The sequence below is a fragment of the Leopardus geoffroyi genome, chromosome C1 (genome assembly GCF_018350155.1).
Source record: "Leopardus geoffroyi isolate Oge1 chromosome C1, O.geoffroyi_Oge1_pat1.0, whole genome shotgun sequence".
In the NCBI taxonomy this organism is placed as follows: Eukaryota; Metazoa; Chordata; class Mammalia; order Carnivora; family Felidae; genus Leopardus; species Leopardus geoffroyi.
Window position 1 is genome coordinate 17,202,334 of NC_059328.1, and position 17,793 is coordinate 17,220,126.

The window sequence follows — 17,793 nt, forward strand, 5'->3', positions numbered from 1 at the left end:
GCATCTGAACTAACTGTGCACACTGCCGTAGAAAGTTCCACATGGGCACCTGGGTGGCTCAGTCAGTTGAGCGGCCAGCTTCACTCAAGATCTCACAGCTTGTGAATTCAAGCCCCACATAGGCCCACTGCTGTCAGCACAGCTTCAGATCCTCTGTCCCCCTCTCTCTACCCCCCCTCTCAAAAATAAAAATTTAATTAGTTAATTAAGTAAAAAACAAAATTCCATAAGTTCCATCTCATTCCAGGGAAGGCCCCTGCCCAGACAATTCTCACCTTCTCCCCACTCTCCAGCCCTTAGCTGCACATGAACTTTCAGTCCCACAACCAAAGGCAAGCCTCCTAACAAAACCTCCAGAAACCACAGCAGGGCCAGGAGAAACGACTTTAAAGTAGGAAGAATTTTTTGCTGCCTGTCCTGTGCCCCTCACAAAGAATAACAATTTGCTGTCATTTTGTGTCTATGGTGCCTAAACTTGCACTTTGATCTTTCCTCATATCTTTCTGCAATTTCAGTTTTTTTATGAGGAGCATACATTATTTGGTCACCAGAAAAAATGCAGTAAAGATAGGTATAAAAAGAAAGCTAACCAAGCTGGTGTTGGTTCACTTTTGTTGGTAGCAAACAATAAATTACAACATTGTGGTTGAGGCCAGTGCTAAGTCTCTTAAGAATCATAGAAAGTGAGAGTGGGGGGCCGCCTGGGTGGCTCAGTTGGTTGGGCGGCCAACTTCGGCTCAGGTCACGATCTCGCGGTCCGTGAGTTTGAGCCCCGAGTTGGGCTCTGTGCTGACAGCTCGGAGCCTGGAACCTGTTTCGGATTCTGTGTCTCCCTCTCTCTGACCCTCCCCCGTTCGTGCTCTGTCTCTCTCTGTCTCAAAAATAAATAAACATTAAAAAATTAAAAAAAAAAAAAAAAAGAAAGAAAGTGAGAGTGGGAAGGGATAAACTTGCCCTCAATTTCTCCTACTCTCCCCCATATGGCATGATTTTCAGTCCCTTCACATTGCAGGCCACCCACCAATATCTGCATTTCATTCATCCATTCCACAAACACTTATGGGTCCTTTACTATGGACCAAGCATCATACTGGGCACTTCACAGGAATTATCTGATACAGGTTATAGAGGTCATTATTCCTACCTTGTAGATTAGGAAAACAAGGCTCAGAGGAGGTAACTCGCCCAAATTCTCACATCTAGTGGGATCTAAATCAAGACCTTCATTGGGGCACCTGGGTGGCTCAGTCGGTTGAGCGTCTGACTTCGGCTCAGGTCACGATCTCGCGGTTTGTGAGTTCAAGCCCCGCGTCGGGCTCTGGGCTGATGGCTCAGAGCCTGGAGCCTGCTTCCGATTCTGTGTCCCCCTCTCTCTCTGCCCCTCCCCCATTCATGCTCTGTCTCTCTCTGTCTCAAAAATAAACATTAAAAAAAAATTTAAAAAAAAAATAAATAAAAAATAAATCAAGACCTTCACAACATCAAAGCCCATTTCCTAAAGAATGTGGGCTGAATTCCAAAGCTAATGACTTATGTCCTTGAGCAGCCATTATTTCGTGGATGGCCTTGGGCAAGTCACTGAACTCTTCTCAGCAGCGGTGTCCCCATCTCTGTGGGATGAGGCTTTACCCAGATATTTTATCAGTTAAGTACTTTGTAAGTTATAATACATAATGCAGAGGGAAGTAAGTGTTCCCATCAACTCTGGAGAGACTGAGTCTCACTCATCCTTAGATCTCTTGGTGCTTTCCTCATCAGTGTTTCTCCCCCTTGGTGTTTATTCCTATTAGTGTTTATCCCCCATTAGCACATTTAGGACAATCCTACTTGCAGGAACTCTATCATTACCCCACTAGCCTGGGACCTCCTTCAGGACAGAAATGATACTTACTCCTTTCTGATCCCTTTCTGCCCCCGCTGCAGCATCTGACATGTAGCCCTCCAGATTCCCTCCCTCTTTTATTTATTTCATAACAAATGTCTGAGAGCCTAACATGTGCCAGGCACTGCACATACTATAAGAGAGCAAAGGGCCCTGCCTTCCTGGAGGGAAGGGGGGATGGGGTAGAGAGACAAAATAACATTAAACACAATTAGTTACTTAAAAACAATTGCATTAAGCACCACAGAGCATCAGGTTTGGGAAATGTGGGGTGGGAATCTAACTGAATCCAGGACAGAGGGAAGGCTTCCTAGAGGAGGTGGCCTTGAAGTTCAGAAAGGCTAAGAAATTAGCTCAAGATCACACAGCTGCTAAGCACAAAAGCTATTTTAACCAAGAAATGCCTGACTCCAAAGTCCATGCTGTGCCTCCTGGAGAACACTGCCTTTTATCTCCTTCATCGTATTCTTCCCTGTTTAACACTGGATGCTCTAAAGCGATGGTTTTCCCAGGTTTGGGGATCAGACATTCCTTTGACATCTATGAAACCTCTCCCAGGAATTACATGCATACTACAGACCCACAACATCTTGCCTACAATTTCAAAAGGTTCATAGGCATCCTGAGGCCCAGATTTAGAACTCACACCATGGAAGACCATAGGACTTTACAGTGAGAATCTCAGAACCTCCCAAAGAGACACCACCAGGGTTCCATAGGGACCTCAAATCTCCAGACTGACCCCAGAAACTCTATGGAAATATTTTCAAGATCCAGAAGAAAAATCCTGGGATCCTGTAGAAAACCCAAGTCTCTCCAGGGTAGCTGCAGGACACTGCAGAGATATTCTCAAGATGCTATAGGCTGTAGAGGAACCTCCAGTCCTCATAAAGCTGGAGTCCCTGAGGAGGAACCGGGGAGCCTTAGAAAGCTATGGGTCTTAACCCTTTTTGGGTCACTGACATCTTTAAAACTCTGAGCAAAAATGCAATACACAGCATGTTACACACAAAAGCAAGAGGTTCACAGACCACCGGGAGTCCCCGGATTCAGATCTCCTGTTCCTGAGCTTCCATTAGAACCTGAACCCCTCAAGAGCCTGGCCCAGGACCACAGACTGAAGGCACCCACTTCAGAGTCCCAGCAGGTCGCGGGTCGAAGCCGGTCTTGCCGTTTGCTAGCCATGACCTTGGACCACTCACCTACAAACCCTCAGGCCTCAGCGACCTCTCCTCCCCAGCCCAGCCCCAGCGGCGTGGGCTCCGAGCCGGGCCAGGCGGCGGTGTCGAGGAATCGGAATCTGCGGGCTCGCTGCACCGGGAGTGCGGACGACGGGGGAGGCGGCGCGCTTGCCGCAGTGACAGCTCCGCGCGGCCGCGAGCCTGGGAAGCCGGCAGTGCGGGGCGCGCTCGCGGCCTTTCCCACCCACCGGGCAGGGCGTGCCCGCCAGCCGGCTTCCTGCAGTCGAGGGCCGGGGAGGAGGGAAGGCGCAGAGGGGCCCGGGGCCTGGCAGGCCTGGTTCCTGGCTTTCTCTGCACGTTTCCTGAGCAGGACCGCCGGGGGATGGGACCCAGCACAAACCTCCTTCCCGGGGAACGCGGCCAGGAAATCGTGTCCTTGCTAACTCAGGTTCCTCCTCTCTGCCGGAAGGTGCTGACTGCCATCCACAATCTTTCAGTCCTTACGAACTGGGTGTGATGTGACCCACTTACCCCAGGAAGCACCGGAGAGACGACGACATGGCAGACCGCAGACCCCACAACACAGCAAAACTCCAGCCCTGTGGTGTACGTTCAATGAACTCCATCCTACGGATGAGAAAGCTGAGGCTTAACAATTGGAATGACCTACGCAAGGTCATCGTTAAAGTACTGCTAGGCATAAAATAAAGTGCTTACTGCATACCACTGTGCTACGAATGTTCTAGATATAGTTGTGCCATTGAGCCCTCAGAATCTATGAAGATAACATTGTCCCTATTTTACAAATGAGAAAACAGAACCAGAAGCCAAGTGGCTTCTCCAGTGTCACACAGCTAAAAGCAAGAGTTAAAAAGTAGACTCCAGTCTCCTGTTTTCGGTGCTCAGACCATTCTGCTATCCTGCTTCCCAGATATCCTGCATCAACACATTAGAGCCTAGTAACCTGAGGGCCAGAACCTTGTCTCATTTGTTTTTGGGCCCCGAAAACCCCTCCTGGAGCTTGGCACAAAATAGGTATTCTGAGATTACTATAGAGCCCAGCACAGAAGCTCAAAATTAGAAGGACTAGTAGGAGGCATCTAGCTTGTCTCCTTCTAGAACCTTCAGCCAAGTGAAAATTCAGCCGCTGCTTGAATACTTCTATCATGATGAACTCTCTCTCTCCATTCCAGCCCATTCTCCTGTTGGACAATTAATTATGTTTGGTCCAAAATGCAAATACTGCATTTTGCTCAGGGTTCCCTATAAACAAAGGAAGACCATTTCCTTCCTCATGGCCACAATATATATTGCACGGTACTCTTAGCCATTTGGTAAGAATTGACGATTCAGAAATGTTAAGTTCCTTGTGAACTGGGACAGTGTCAGCTGTTCACCAGAGATGTTTGCCTTCCATGGGTAGGGTTGTTTCAAAGTCAAGAGCCCCAGACTACATTTTCCAGCACCCGCTTGTATTTAAGCACGTGACTGGTTTTCACCAATGGGATGTGGGCAGAGACAATGTGTGCCATGTCTAGGGCAAATCCAAATGAAGAGGTATGTGTGCTTTCTCAAAGCTCGACCTTTTCTCTGTCATCTGCCAGATGTTGGATGCCAACACCAGAAGATGCTCAAAAGAGAACCATCTAGCACCAACTGTCTCTGTTCGTGTAACTGATGCATTACGTCCTGCCTATTCCCAAAAGAGTTTTGAGGTAGTTTCCATTGCAGTCTGAAACCTATCTGATGGATAATTAAACAGCAAGAATCAACGAATAATGAAAGCCTGGACGAAAGACCAGTGGGGAGGAAGAAAGATGAAAAATTGACTAATTACAGCAGAAATACTAGGTTAAGTGTCCTAAAGATAGCACTGTGACAGAGCAAAAACCACAGCTCTGAGTTGCCTGGCAGTCAAAGCAAAGAGGGAAATTACATGAGCTACAAATTATATGGGAAGTAGCAAACATGTGGTCAAGCATACACAAAACCTGAGGCCAGACCGTTGTTGTGAAGTCCAATTCCACTACGTACTAGTCATGTGACCTTAGTTATTGGATTTCCCTGTGCTTCTTCTGTTTCTTCATCTGAAAAATGGGAATGATACAATAATAAAACCCCTCTCTTTGGGTCATGGGGATGATTAAATGAGTTCAAGTATATACAGTTCTTCTAACGGGCCTGTCATATGGCAAATTCTATATAGGAATTAGCTATTACTCTACCTGATGGGAAGAATTAGTTTCATAATTTGGGAGAGACAAATTTTTCTCCGCACTAAACTATCAGAGGAATGTATTATACAAGGGACACCTTCCCTACCCCCGCCCAATGCAATGGACTGTGCCTCAATCAGGGTTTTATGACAACTGTTGGACTGTGGGTCACATGGTTGTTTCTCTTATTGGCTTTTGGATGAGACAAGCTTTGGCATCCCACTCACCGGAGAATTCTGGGGACAGGCTGCTTGGGGGTAAGCGGCAGCCCTAGGTCTCTTTCTGCTGTCCGTAGGAAGGGAAGTGTCATAGTGAGGAGCAAAGGGTTGGTGTTAAACAGACCCAGATACATCTATTAACCTCTTTAAGCCGGTTTCTTTATTCATACAGTGGAGACAATAGCAATCAGGATCTACCTAAGAAAGTTGCCACAAAGATTATATGAAAGAATTCTCCAAAACACTTCCCATAATAGCAAGACTGCAGTGCATAAGCACCCACAAAATAAGGAAGAATCTGAGAAAATAAAATAAGAACTCTTGCCTGAGACCTCTGGAGTAAGGAGAATAACGTTTTTTTTTAAGTTTTATTTATTTATTTTGAGAGAGAGAACAGGGTAAGGGCAGAGAGAGAGAGAGGGAGAGAATCCCAAGCAGGCTCCATGCTATCAGCACAGAGCCGGATGCGGGACTCGATCACACAAACTGTGAACTCATGACCTGAGCTGAAATCAAGAGTTGGACGCTTAACCTACTGAGCCACCCAGGGACCCCTAAGGAGAATAATTTTTAATGCTTCAAAAAGTAGTACAGAAATGGTACATTTCCCTCAGAATGTGGTCCTGGGCTGATCAAAACATCATTTCCATCACTCCTCTGCTTCTGGCTGGAATTCCCTTGGCTCAAGGCCGTGTGGTGTGCAGCCCAGGCTGGTCCATTTTTGGAGCCACCCTGGCCTGGAAAGGTGCCACAGAGCCGGAATGACCACCATGTCATAGCAACAGACTCTGTGTTTGAGGGGGATTGAGGACCTGAAGCTCCCCCTTGGGCTTCCACGTTATAGGTGGAGAGCACTGTGCTGAGCTTTACACACATTGCCTTGTCCGGCCCCCACAACAGCTTCATGGGATGAACTCTATTCATAATCGCACACTTGTGGATAAAGAAACGAAGGATCAAAAGCAGCAAAATGACCTGTCTATGGTCACACAGCTAAGAAGTGGCAGAGCTGGGACATAAAAGATGTATCTGACACTGTTATGTGTCTTTAACCGTTAGACCACACTGCCTCTCCCATCCAGCCTGACCCAGGATCTTCTTTCTCTCGTTAGCCAAACTCTCTCTTCCCAGGCCGTTTTCATCAAGGATCTAGGAAACAGCTGCTGCTGGGACCACCTATGCCTCCTGCCTGGCCCCAGGGTAGCCCCTGACCCTGTGTGAACTAGCTCATGGGCAAGACTGACAAGTTTCATTGGGGCGCTTCAAGTTGATCAGAAGCTCTGAGTGGATGGAAAATGAGCCATCATTGCCATCACCTGAGTTCAGCCTGCAGCTCTTACTTCTCAGCCTCCTGGTTGGTCTCTCTGCCTCCAGGCTCCCCCACCTCCATTCCTCCTTTCGCACACAGCCAGAGTGATTGCTCTTAACATTTATCTAACCAAGTCATTCCCCTGATGAATAATCTTCAGTAGTTGCCGTTGTTCCCAGTTTAAAGTTCAAAGTCAATAGCTTGGTTTAGATCCCAAGGCCCAGCCTGTGTACCTCCAACCTTCTCCTTCCTCTCAGGCATCCTTGGCCCCAAACACTCATGGTTGCCAGCCTCAGAGACTTCACACATAGTTTCCTTGTGATACGAGACGAACAAATGTGTGGATGAGCTGCCAGGCTTAGGCTGAGCTGTGAGGCTGTCAGATGACATAAACCTCATCTTCTCCAGGTGGCAGCAATGACTTCCTGCCATTGGATGGAGACTTTCCTGCTGGGGAGGGAGTGGCCCACCATCCACCCGGGAAAGGGACCCGTCAGGGAGAGACTATCAGCAACTCCGACTCTGTGTAGATCCCTGGGAAACAACGGCCTTATCTTGCACCCACTCTATGTGTCAGAGGTTAGGTGTCAGGGAGGTGTCGTGATAAAGCAGCACAGGGGAGCTAGATTTCCTGCAAGTCTATGTGGTACCTATGTCCAAGCTTTTAACAACTTAGAACTTGCATTGTATTCGTTCTCATTCATTCATCAAAAAATTTACTGGGTGTCTCCTGGGTGCCCAGGGGTCTCAGTGATGGGGATACAGTGGCCAAGTGGTCAACTAGAACTTAGCTCCTCCTGGAGCTCTGAGCTTCATGCAGGAAAGGCTGACTCAGAAACAGATGATTACAATTGCATTTGGAAAGCCCATCTTGGTTGCCTTGGGTGGCAGTTGTTCTTTGACATTTCTTTGCTTGAGGCAGAATTCACTCTGTATATGTTTATAATATATACAGTTGCTGGAGTCCCCTCCCAGAGCGGGCATAGGCTTCCCACCTCACCATTCCCCTTAGCAAAGGAAAATCCGCTCTGAATGAGGAAGGTACCCACCCACCTTTGATTTCCGCGCCTCTCTAGTGCCCCTTCGCCACCTGGTGGTCATATCTGGAATAGACCAGGATTTCTGACCAAAACTCTGAGGAAAGAGACCTAGTGTGGGTCCACTTAACAGCAACATTCCAAAGGGTGGCGTTTTCACCCAACTCTACATCCCTCTCCCCAGGGCTTACCTGTACCTGAGGTTCTGAGAAAGGCAGAAATATATTTTGTCTCACTGTGGAATCTTGGATCTGTTACTGCCCTTCTCTGGGCTCAGCTTCCTCATCTATAAAAAAAGGGCAGGAGATTGGGCCTTACTAGCTCTGATATTCTAGGATCTATGTCTAAAGTTCACCAAGTGACCTGTGACTCTGCCTCCTTCCTTAGCTCAGTGGGCAGATGTATATTCAGGAAGGGCTGAAAAGTTGCTGACTTGTTCACTCTCTACCCAAGCGCTTTATTTTTTTAATCTTTATTTTTGAGAGAGAGAGGGAGAGAGACAGAGTGCAAGTGGGGGGGGAACAGAGACAGAGGGAGACACAGAATTTGAAGCAGACTCCAGGCTCTGAGCTGTCAGCACAGAGCCCGACGTGGGGCTCGAACCCACGAACCACAAGATCATGACCTGAGCTGAAGTCAGACGCTTAACCGACCAAGCCACCCAGGTGCCCCTCTACCCAAGTGCTTTATACATGGAAGATGTTTTATTGGGTTTAGGACTGCATTAATAGAAGAACTGTATGTTCAGTGAGGGAGGTGATAGTCCTTCTGCCCATGTTTGGAGTCCTGTGCTCCATCTGAGATTAGAATTTTGAATGGGACGTGGAGAAATTGTGACGTATCCATAGAAGAAGGAACAAAATAATGGCTGAGGGGGGACCACAAAGCCACATTTTATGGGGAACAATGGAAGGAGCCAGAATATTGACTCTGTTATAAAAAAAAAAAAAAAAGACTCAAGGGGTATAAGCATCTGCACTCAAATATCTGAAGAGGGAATCTGGGGAAGAGGACTGGGAGAGTTAGGAATTAGAGACTACTACTTCAAGGGACAGATGTTTCTACCCCCAAAACTAAGAGAAGCTTTTAGTCTGAGCTAGCTAAAGAACAGAACCACATTTGAATCTCAATCTGGTGTCCCTAACTAGTTTGTAACCTTTGGCAAGTTCCTTCATCACGTGAAAATGTATAAAATGGGTATAATATGGAGCATGCAGGACCAATGACAACGGAACGATATAAAACGTTTTTTAAACGCCTAGTGCAGGGGTGTTTGGGTGGCTCAGTTGGTTAAGTGTTTGACTTTTGATTTTGGCTCAGGTCCTGATCTCCCAGTTCATGAGTTTGAGCCCTCGGGTGGGGCTGTTCAGCGTGGAGCCTGCTTGAGATTGTCTCTTTCTCTCCTTCTCTCTCTGTCCCTCCCTCCCTCTCTAAACAAACAAACAAACAAACAAACAAACTTTAAATAAAATAAATTGCCCAGTGCAAGGCCTAGCGCCTGGTTAGTGCTCGGTGAGTGTAACTATGGTTAATAAAATAGAAAGATAGTGAGCTCCCTGTCACTGGACGTGTGAGCAGAGAGGCTCGAGGATACTTGGTAGAAGTGGTGAGGAGTCAAGCAACCGGCAGAGTGTGGCTTAGGATGGTAGTGTGGGCTGATAGCTAGCAGCACTGGCTCTTGGGTCACACTGACTAGATATGAATCTCAGCTTTGCTATTGCTATTCCTGAACCCTTCCAAGCCTCAGTCTCCCCATCTGCAAAATAGGGGTAATAGTAGGTCCCACTTCACCTAGTAGTTGGGGGATCAGGGAAGTAAAGCAATCAAAATGTGTGAGCTACTGCTCTGACATTAGTGATCTGATTGGGGTAGTCCCAGGTGACCTTGAAAGTCCTCTTCCAGAATATCTTGGGTGCCCCGGTAGAGCAGGTAAATCCACTATTCTTTTTTTTTTTCAAAAAACTTTTATTAGTTTATTTATTTTTTGAGAGAGAGAAAGAACAGGGGAGGGGCAGGGAGAGAGGGAGGGAGGGAATCCCAAGCGGGCTCCCTGTGCTGTCAGCACAAAGCCCAGTGCAGGGCTTGAACTCATGCACCACCAGATCATAACTTGAGCCGAAATCAAGAGTCGGATGCTCAACCGACTGAGCCACCCGGGCACCCCCAGTAAATCCACTATTCTAAGACTCCCAGGTGCAGAGGACTGCTTCCATCTGCTCCTTGCCAGCGGCAGTGTAAACAGGGCACTGTCCCTTCCCCTCCCCCACAAGCCAGCCCTTCCTGTGACAGGAAGGTGACTAGAATGGCACCTGAGGAAGCTGTGGGGGCGGGGCACAGGATGGGGTACAGGACAGGCACGGTGGAGCACAGGCTGTCTGGCTTTCTAATCTGCTTATGCACTTTGGTCTCTAGATAAACTCTGAGCTCTGTGAGGGAACCAACGGCCATACAGGCAAAGAAATTAGCCAATAGTGTGGAAGATCAGAGGTTGCCAACTGGTGGCCCAGAGGCCAAACCTGGCTCACAGGTTTGTTTTGCGGTTGGCATAGTAGCACAGTGGTTCGGGTTTGTTTTTAATTAGCTGTCAACATTAAAAATAAGGGGACTGCATAGAAAATCCAGATTCCTCACTCTGTTAAAAATCAACAGCACTAGCACATTTCTGCACAACATGAGTCAGTTGTTGATGAGTAGTGGCCGCCACCTTAAGATAGGACATGTGAGTTCCAGGTCACCAGAGTCCCCATATCTCCCTATTGTGTCACAGCTAGTTTGCTTTACTCACTTATGAAGGCCCCCAAAGTCTCCTGAGTTTGTGATTCCTGGGGTAGAGGCGAGAGCACTTTGCAAATGTATCGGGACAATGGGTGGTCCCACCCTGGTTATGGCACTCATGAGTGCTCCCAACTCCCTTTCCCCATCTGCAAAAGGGGGAGGAGGACTTGGATTCCTCCCAGGGCTGATCTGAAGATTAAATAAGAAAAGGTCTGTAAGGTACCTGGAATGTAGTAGGTGCCCAAACAAAAATTCCTCCTGAGTAAACTGTGGTCCGGTCTCACTCAAGAATCTCCCCTGTCTTTGAATGTCACAGTGCTGGGCACAGTGCCAAGCCGCCACCACCCTAGAAGGCTGACATTACTGTTATCCACATTGGTTAGAGGAGCAAGATGAGGCACAGAGCCTCCTAAAGCATAAAGCAAGGCATAAAGGCATCCAGGCATAAAACAAGTAAATAGAAGAGCTGAGGTAGGTAGCCCCAGCTGTGTGATTCCTAAACCTGTGCTTTTCTCACTGCCTCACAACCACATGCTGTTTGACCGTGGCCACATCCACAGCCTGGGGTTAAGACTGTGGATTCTGGGGACATAACTGTATGGCTCGGATTTGGCCCCACCACTTACTAGATGCATGACACTGGGCACATTATTTACTTTCTTGGGACTTTCAGTTCTTTATCTGGAGGATAATAAAAGGACTAGCTCTATGTGGGTTAGGAGAGTTTATGCTCATAAAATGCTTAGGGCAGTACCTGGGTACACAGTAAGAGCTCAATAAATGCCAGCTATTATTATCATTAATTGAGCACTGGCTGTGTGCCAGGTACTAAGAGTACAAAGATCAAGGAGAATCCCTGTGAGGCTCAGAGTTGGCTGAGAGATCATAGATCAGAGTGACATGTGCTGTAAGGAGCCTGGCTGTGAGAGTGAGAGGGGAGTGATGGTTAGTTTTATGTGTCAGTTTGTTGGGGCCACCATCCCCAGATACTTGGTCAAATGATTCTAAACATTTCTGCATTCAGAAGGGTATTTTTGGATGAATGTACATTTAGGTCAATGGACTTTGAGTAAAGCAGATTGTCCTCCATAGGGGGGGTGGGCCTCATCCGCTCAGCTGAAAGCTTGAATAGAACAAAAGGCTGACCTCCTCTGAGCAAGAGGGAATTCTGCAGAAGATGGCCTTTGGACTTCATCTGCAACATTGGCTCTCCCTGGTTCTATAACAGCCTGCCTTTGGACTCAAAGTGCAACTTATTTTCTGAATCTCCAGCCTATTGGCCTCCCCCATCAAATTTTGGACTCACCAAGCCTCCACAACTGTGTGAGCCAGTTCCTTGAAATGAATCTCTTTCTGTACATATGCACATCGTGTTGGTTCTATTTGTCTGAAAAACTCTCATACAGGGTTGGGGGGAAAGAATCAATGCCTCTGCCAGAGCAGACATCCTCATCTTGTTTGGCAGTGCTAGCTTGGAGGAGGTGGTCCAAGGGCTTTGTCCCTGTCCCCAGTGAATATAACAGTTCTTTAATGATTGGGTTGCATTTACTTACAAGGATCCCACAAAGCTGGGACAGCCAGCACATATAGAGGTTGCAGAATCAGGATTCAAAAACTACTTAATCTGCAGAATGAAATGTAGGAAGCTGCAAGGAGAAATGTAGCATAGATCGTGGAAAAGTCCTGCCCTTGGTCCAGTTGAGCAGATACAGAATCAGGGGCCGGGGGTGGAAGAGTGCAGCCAGCTTAAAAGCACTAGATGGGTCCAAGATTTAGTGCTTTTAGGCGCCTGGCAGGCTCAGTTGGTAGAGCGTATGACTCTTGATCTTTGGGTCCTGAGTTCAAGCCCCAAGTTGGGTGTGGAGCCTACTTAAAAAAAAAAAAAAAAAAAAAAAAAAAAAAAAAAAAAAAAAAGATTAGTGCTTTTAGTTTGACTGCCAGTGAAATATGGGCCAATTCTTTCCTCATTTATGTTAAGAGAAGAAAAGCTGATGTGAGACTGATCAGCCTGGGGAGGCACAGTCCTGGCCTCCAGGTTTCAGAAAAGCAGGATCAGGACGTGCACATAGAAAGAAGTTACTAGAAATCGGGGCACCTGGGTGGCTCAGTCGGTTAAGCATCCGACGTCAGCTCAGGTCATGATCTCATAGTCTGTGAGTTCGAGCCCCGTGCCAGGCTCTGTGCTGGCAGCTCGGAGCCTGGAGCCTGCTTTGAATTCTGTGTCTCCCTCTCTCTCTGCCCCTCCCCTGCTCATGCTCTCTCTCTGCCTCAAAAATAAATACAAACATTAAAAAAATTTTTTTTAAAAAAGAAATTACTAGAAATCAGATTTGGCCCATTGGGAAAGCATTCGGTGCTGGCTGACCAATGATGGACTGGGTGTCTCAGGGGAACTAGATTTCCCTGTCACCAAGAATGTTCCAGGAGATATCCCTTCTTGGTGGTGTAACCAAGAGAGTGCTGTGAAGAGAAGGAGCATGAGCTTTGGTTGGGACAGACTGAGATTCAAACTAGTTGATGTGGCCTCAGATGAGTCACCCTCTCTGAGTCTCCATTTCCTCTGCTGCCACGGGAGCCTGCAGACCTCGCTGGACCACTTGCGCCACACTGGAAATCCCTGGGTCATCTCTCAAAGCAGCCAGTGAACATAAGCTGTTTGTCAGACTGGCTGTCCCCACTTTCCTTCCCCAAGCCCCAAGCCTGTGCTAACCCGAGAGTGCCCCATGCTGCCCAGCCCTGTTGCCATCCAACCCACGGAAGGGACAAGGTAGCAAGACTGAGGTGTCAGGACGTGTTCAGCATCGAGTAGCAGAAAAAATCCAGCCAACAGTATTTAAACCATAAGGCTTGTTACTGCTCACTTATCCCAGGGATGCTTCAGTGGCTCAGCGATGTGGTCAAGGAACTGGTTTTGGTCTTTCCCCTCCGTCATCCTCAGGGCATCAGTGACATTTTCCTACAGGATCACAGAATGGCTGGGGGTATAACAGTCCCTTGGATTCTCCCAGGGCTGATCTGAAGATTAAATAAGAAAATATCTGTAAAGTACCAAGCTTCCCATCCTCACAGGACTACTCCCAAGCAGGAGGAACTTTTTTTCCTTTCCTGTCTCTCTTTTCCTGCAAGAGGCATCTTTCCCAAAGCTCCCAGCTGGTTTCCCCTTACATCTTGCATGACCAACTTGTTCTGGTTTGCCTGGTACTTTTGCGGCTTGTTCTGAAATTTGCAAGTCCTGGGAACCCCCTTAGTCCTGGGCGAAACCGACTGGTTGGTCTTCCTACTTACATCTCATTGCAAGTACTAGCTCACATGTCTATCCCTTGACCAATCCCTAGCAAAGGGAATGGAAATACCCCAACTGCTTAAACCAATGAGGATTCGCCTCCTGGGGGGCTGGGTACTTTCCCATTGGAAGTGATTCGGGGTTCTGCGAGGAAGCAGGATCAGCTGTTGGGTGGGCACCGGCCCCACTTGCTTCAATCAGAAATGAGCAGAGTCCCCTCCTAGCCAAGGCTCGGCTCTCCCCCAGCATCATCACTATCATGCTAGATGTGTGTTTGTGACTAAGTGTGAAAGAATTAGGAGCATGACAGGGATGTTGGGGGAGGGAGAGGAGTGGAGGAGAAAGGCCTCAAATACAGGTTTCCGGTATGGTCATGGGAAACAAGTTTATTTTTATTTTGACCTTCATGTGGCCTAACTAGTGTGCAGTTCTCCAGGCATAATACCCAAAAGGGCAGCTTTCAGGTAAAAATAAGGAAGGTCAGAAAACAGCTGATCTTTCTCCTATGCTGGCCTGTCCTTTGACTGTAACTGTGTAGAGACTCTGGAGGAAGGGTTATCTGAACAAAAGGACAGAGGGGCCGGGCTGAATGCAGGCTAGGGGTCAGCCCTAGTCGTGGCTCCTTGGAGACACTGGGGTCACCCGGCCTCCTCACTCACCTCTTGCATCAGCTACACTCAGGACAGAACTGCTCTGAGTCTGACCTAGGTCTACCTGACACCAAATCTCATGACTTGTGAGGTTCCAGCCACAGGGCCAGTCACTTTCTCTTAAAATGTTATCAATTTTTAAAAATGTTTATTTATTTATTTTGAGAGAAAGCAAGAAAGAGAGAGAGAGAGCGACAGACAGAGTACGTACTGAGGAGGGGCAGAAGGAGAGAGACAGAGAGAGAGTCCTAATCAGGCTCTGTGCTGTCAGCTCAGAGCCTGATGCGGGGCTCAATCCCACGAACCCTGAGATCATGACCTGAGCTGAAATCAAGAGTCAGACGCTCGACTGACTGAGCCACCCAAGCACTCCATCCTTCTCTTAAAATTTTAAAGATGAAGACTTTGAGTATAATTCATTTGTAAACCTGGAAATGGTGTTCCATTCACTCATTCACTCATTCAAACAAATGTTTATTGAGTATGTATTTTGTGCCAGGCACTATGATGTACCGAGGATCAAACAGTGAATATGACAAATAAGATCCCCATCCTGAAGAAGTTGACACTCTCGAGGTGCCAGACAGAAAATAAGCAAGAACTACCATATACACGTCATCATTAGTAAGAAGTATAATTAAAAAAACAAAGCCAGGGGGGCGCCTGGGTGGCTCACTGGGTTAAGCGCCCAACTTCGGCTCAGGTCGTGATTTTGCGGTTTGTGAGTTCGAGCCCCGCATCGGGCTCTGTGCTGACAGCTCAGGGCCTGGAGCCTGCTTCAGATTCTGTGTGTCCCTCTTTCTCTGCCCCTCCCCCGCTCATGCTCTGTCTCTTTCTCTGAAAAATAAGTAAACATTAAAAAATTAAAAAACAAACAAACAAACAACAAAGCCAGAGAAGGGGTTGGAGAATGACCAAGTAGATGCGGGGAAAGGTGTCTGCTCTTTTTTTAGATCTGCAAACTACAGCCTGTTAGCAGGCATCTATTTTAGTAAATAAAATTGTATTGGAATACAGCCAAGCTTGCCTACTTACATATCGCCTGTGGCTGCCTTCATGCCACAGTGGCAGAGATGAGTAATTGCAACAGAGATGATATGAACTGCAAAGATGAAACCACTATCTGGCCCTTAAAGAGTTTGCCTTCCCAATGAGCTGTCACTTCACACCCACTAGGATGGCTATCATCAGAAAGATGGACCATCCCAAGTACCAGTTGGATGTGGACAAATTGCAGCCTCATGCTAATGGGAATGTAAAATGGTGCGACCACTTTGGAAAACAGTCGGGCAGTTCCTCAAAAGTGCGAACACGGAGTTACCATAGGACCCAGCAATCCTAGCCCGGGGTGTGTGCCCAAGAGAAATGAAAGCCCGTCTCCACACAAAAATCTGTACAAGAATATTCATAGCAGCATTGATCATAATGGAAAAAGGGAGAAACAACTCACATGCTCATCAATGGATGAATGAATAGGTAAAATTTGCCATAGCCATACAATTGAATATTAGCTGACAATAAAAAGAAATGTAACAGTGACACTTGCTACAACATGGGTGAGCTGTGAAAACACTACATCAAATGAAAGATGCCAGCCACAGGGGTGCCTGGGTGGCTCAGTCGGTTAAGCGTCCGGCTGTGGTTCGTGAGTTCGAGCCCTGCGTCGGGCTCCATGCTGACAGCTCAGAGCCTGGAGCCTGCTTCGGATTCTGTGTCTCCCTCTGTCTCTGCCCCTCCCCCGCTCATGCTCTGTTTAGCTGTCTCTCAAAAGCAAACAAACAAAAAGCCACTCATGAAAGAGCACAGATTGTGTGATTCCCCGTGTGTGACATGTGCAGAAGAGGCCATCTATAGAGAGAGACAACGAGTTAGTGATTGTCTCGGGCCAGGGAGGCCAGGGAGTGTTGGCTAAAGGGTACAGGGTTTCTTTGGGGCGTAATGAATTGTGGCGTTGATGGTTCTAGAACTCTGTGAATATACTAAAGGTCATTGGATTGCATACTTTCATTGGGTGAATTATTTGGTGTATGAGTTATGTCTCAATAAAGCCATGTTTTAGAAGGTTTATCAAACTTCTGTTCTAGATAGTCAGGGAAGGCCTCTGAGTAGGTGGCTTTTCAGCTTTGTTGGTAACTGGCTCAAAGCTCTCAAACAGTAATAGATGACATTTTACCGAGCATTTATGTACCAGACACTGTGCAAAGCATTTTTTTTTTTTTTGAGAGAGAGAGAGGATGAGAAACAGGGTGTGAACAGGGGAAGGGAAGGGAGGGAGAGAGAGAGAGAGAGGGAGAGAGAGAATCCCAAGCAGCTTCCACACTGTCAGTGCAGAGCCCGACGCAGGGCTCCATCTCACACACTGTGAGATCATGACCTGAGCCAAAATCAAGAGTTGGACCCTTAACCAACTGAGCCACCAAGGTGCCCCTGTGCAAAGCATTTTATAATTATCACCTCATTTAATCCCTACAAAAACCTTGTGGCTCAGATACTGACAACCCCACTTAATAGATGAACAAATTGGAACACAGAGAGGTTAGGTGACTTGCCCTAGATCACACAGCTGATAAACGGCAGAACTAGGATTCAATGCTGGCTGTTTCTGACTTCAAGGCTATGTCCACTGAGCTAAAATACTGAGCTATACTTCCTGTTCAGTCTCTGAATTCCTGATGTTTCCCAGATCAGGAAGATGTCCCAATGTAAGATGGAGGAGATGGGAAAGAGCAGAGCCTTAAAGGAAGGTAGGGGAGGACATGCTAGGTGTAGAGGAGAGCAATGAGCATGCTAAAGGTGTGTTTCTGGGCTCAGGGAGGACCCTCACAGGGGGAGCAATACGCTAACATAGTGGTTCCCAAACGTTAGAGAGATAGAAACCATCTACTGCAAGAAGTGAACGAGAGGCTTATTTAAAATGCAGATTCCTAGGCCTCACTGCCAGAGATCTGATTTAATGGGTCTAAGTTGGGGGCCAGGAACCCAGTGTTAACAAGCTCCCTGTATAGAATGCAGAGGGTCCAGGGAGCACATTGTGAGGTGTCCAGCAAGAACTTTCAAGGTCAGCACAAGACGTCTCTGTGTGCCTCCCCCACCCCATTTTGGCATCCTTCTTTTCCCTCCTTCCTGATATCCCGTATCCCTGGCTCTCATTTTTCTCTCTGAGCCCAGAGACTCCATTGAGCAGGACAGACCTCCCGTTTTTGTTCTTGTTCTTTCCTCCACTTGGTGTGACCGTCCTACCT

General features: G+C 47.4%; 1 protein-coding gene across 2 annotated transcripts in view; it reads right to left on the bottom strand.

The window, feature by feature from the left end:
• Positions 1 to 3,658, bottom strand: part of LUZP1 (leucine zipper protein 1) — a 107,739-nt gene extending 104,081 nt beyond the window's left edge. Inside the window, exon 1 of one of the 2 annotated variants that reach the window (XM_045476085.1) lies at positions 3,595 to 3,658. The gene's annotated coding sequence lies outside the window, so the exon portion shown is untranslated. Of the gene's footprint in view, positions 1 to 3,084; positions 3,273 to 3,594 lie in introns of those variants that run through there. The other variant, XM_045476083.1, reaches the window with a different exon arrangement.
• Positions 3,659 to 17,793: the final 14,135 nt, after the last annotated feature.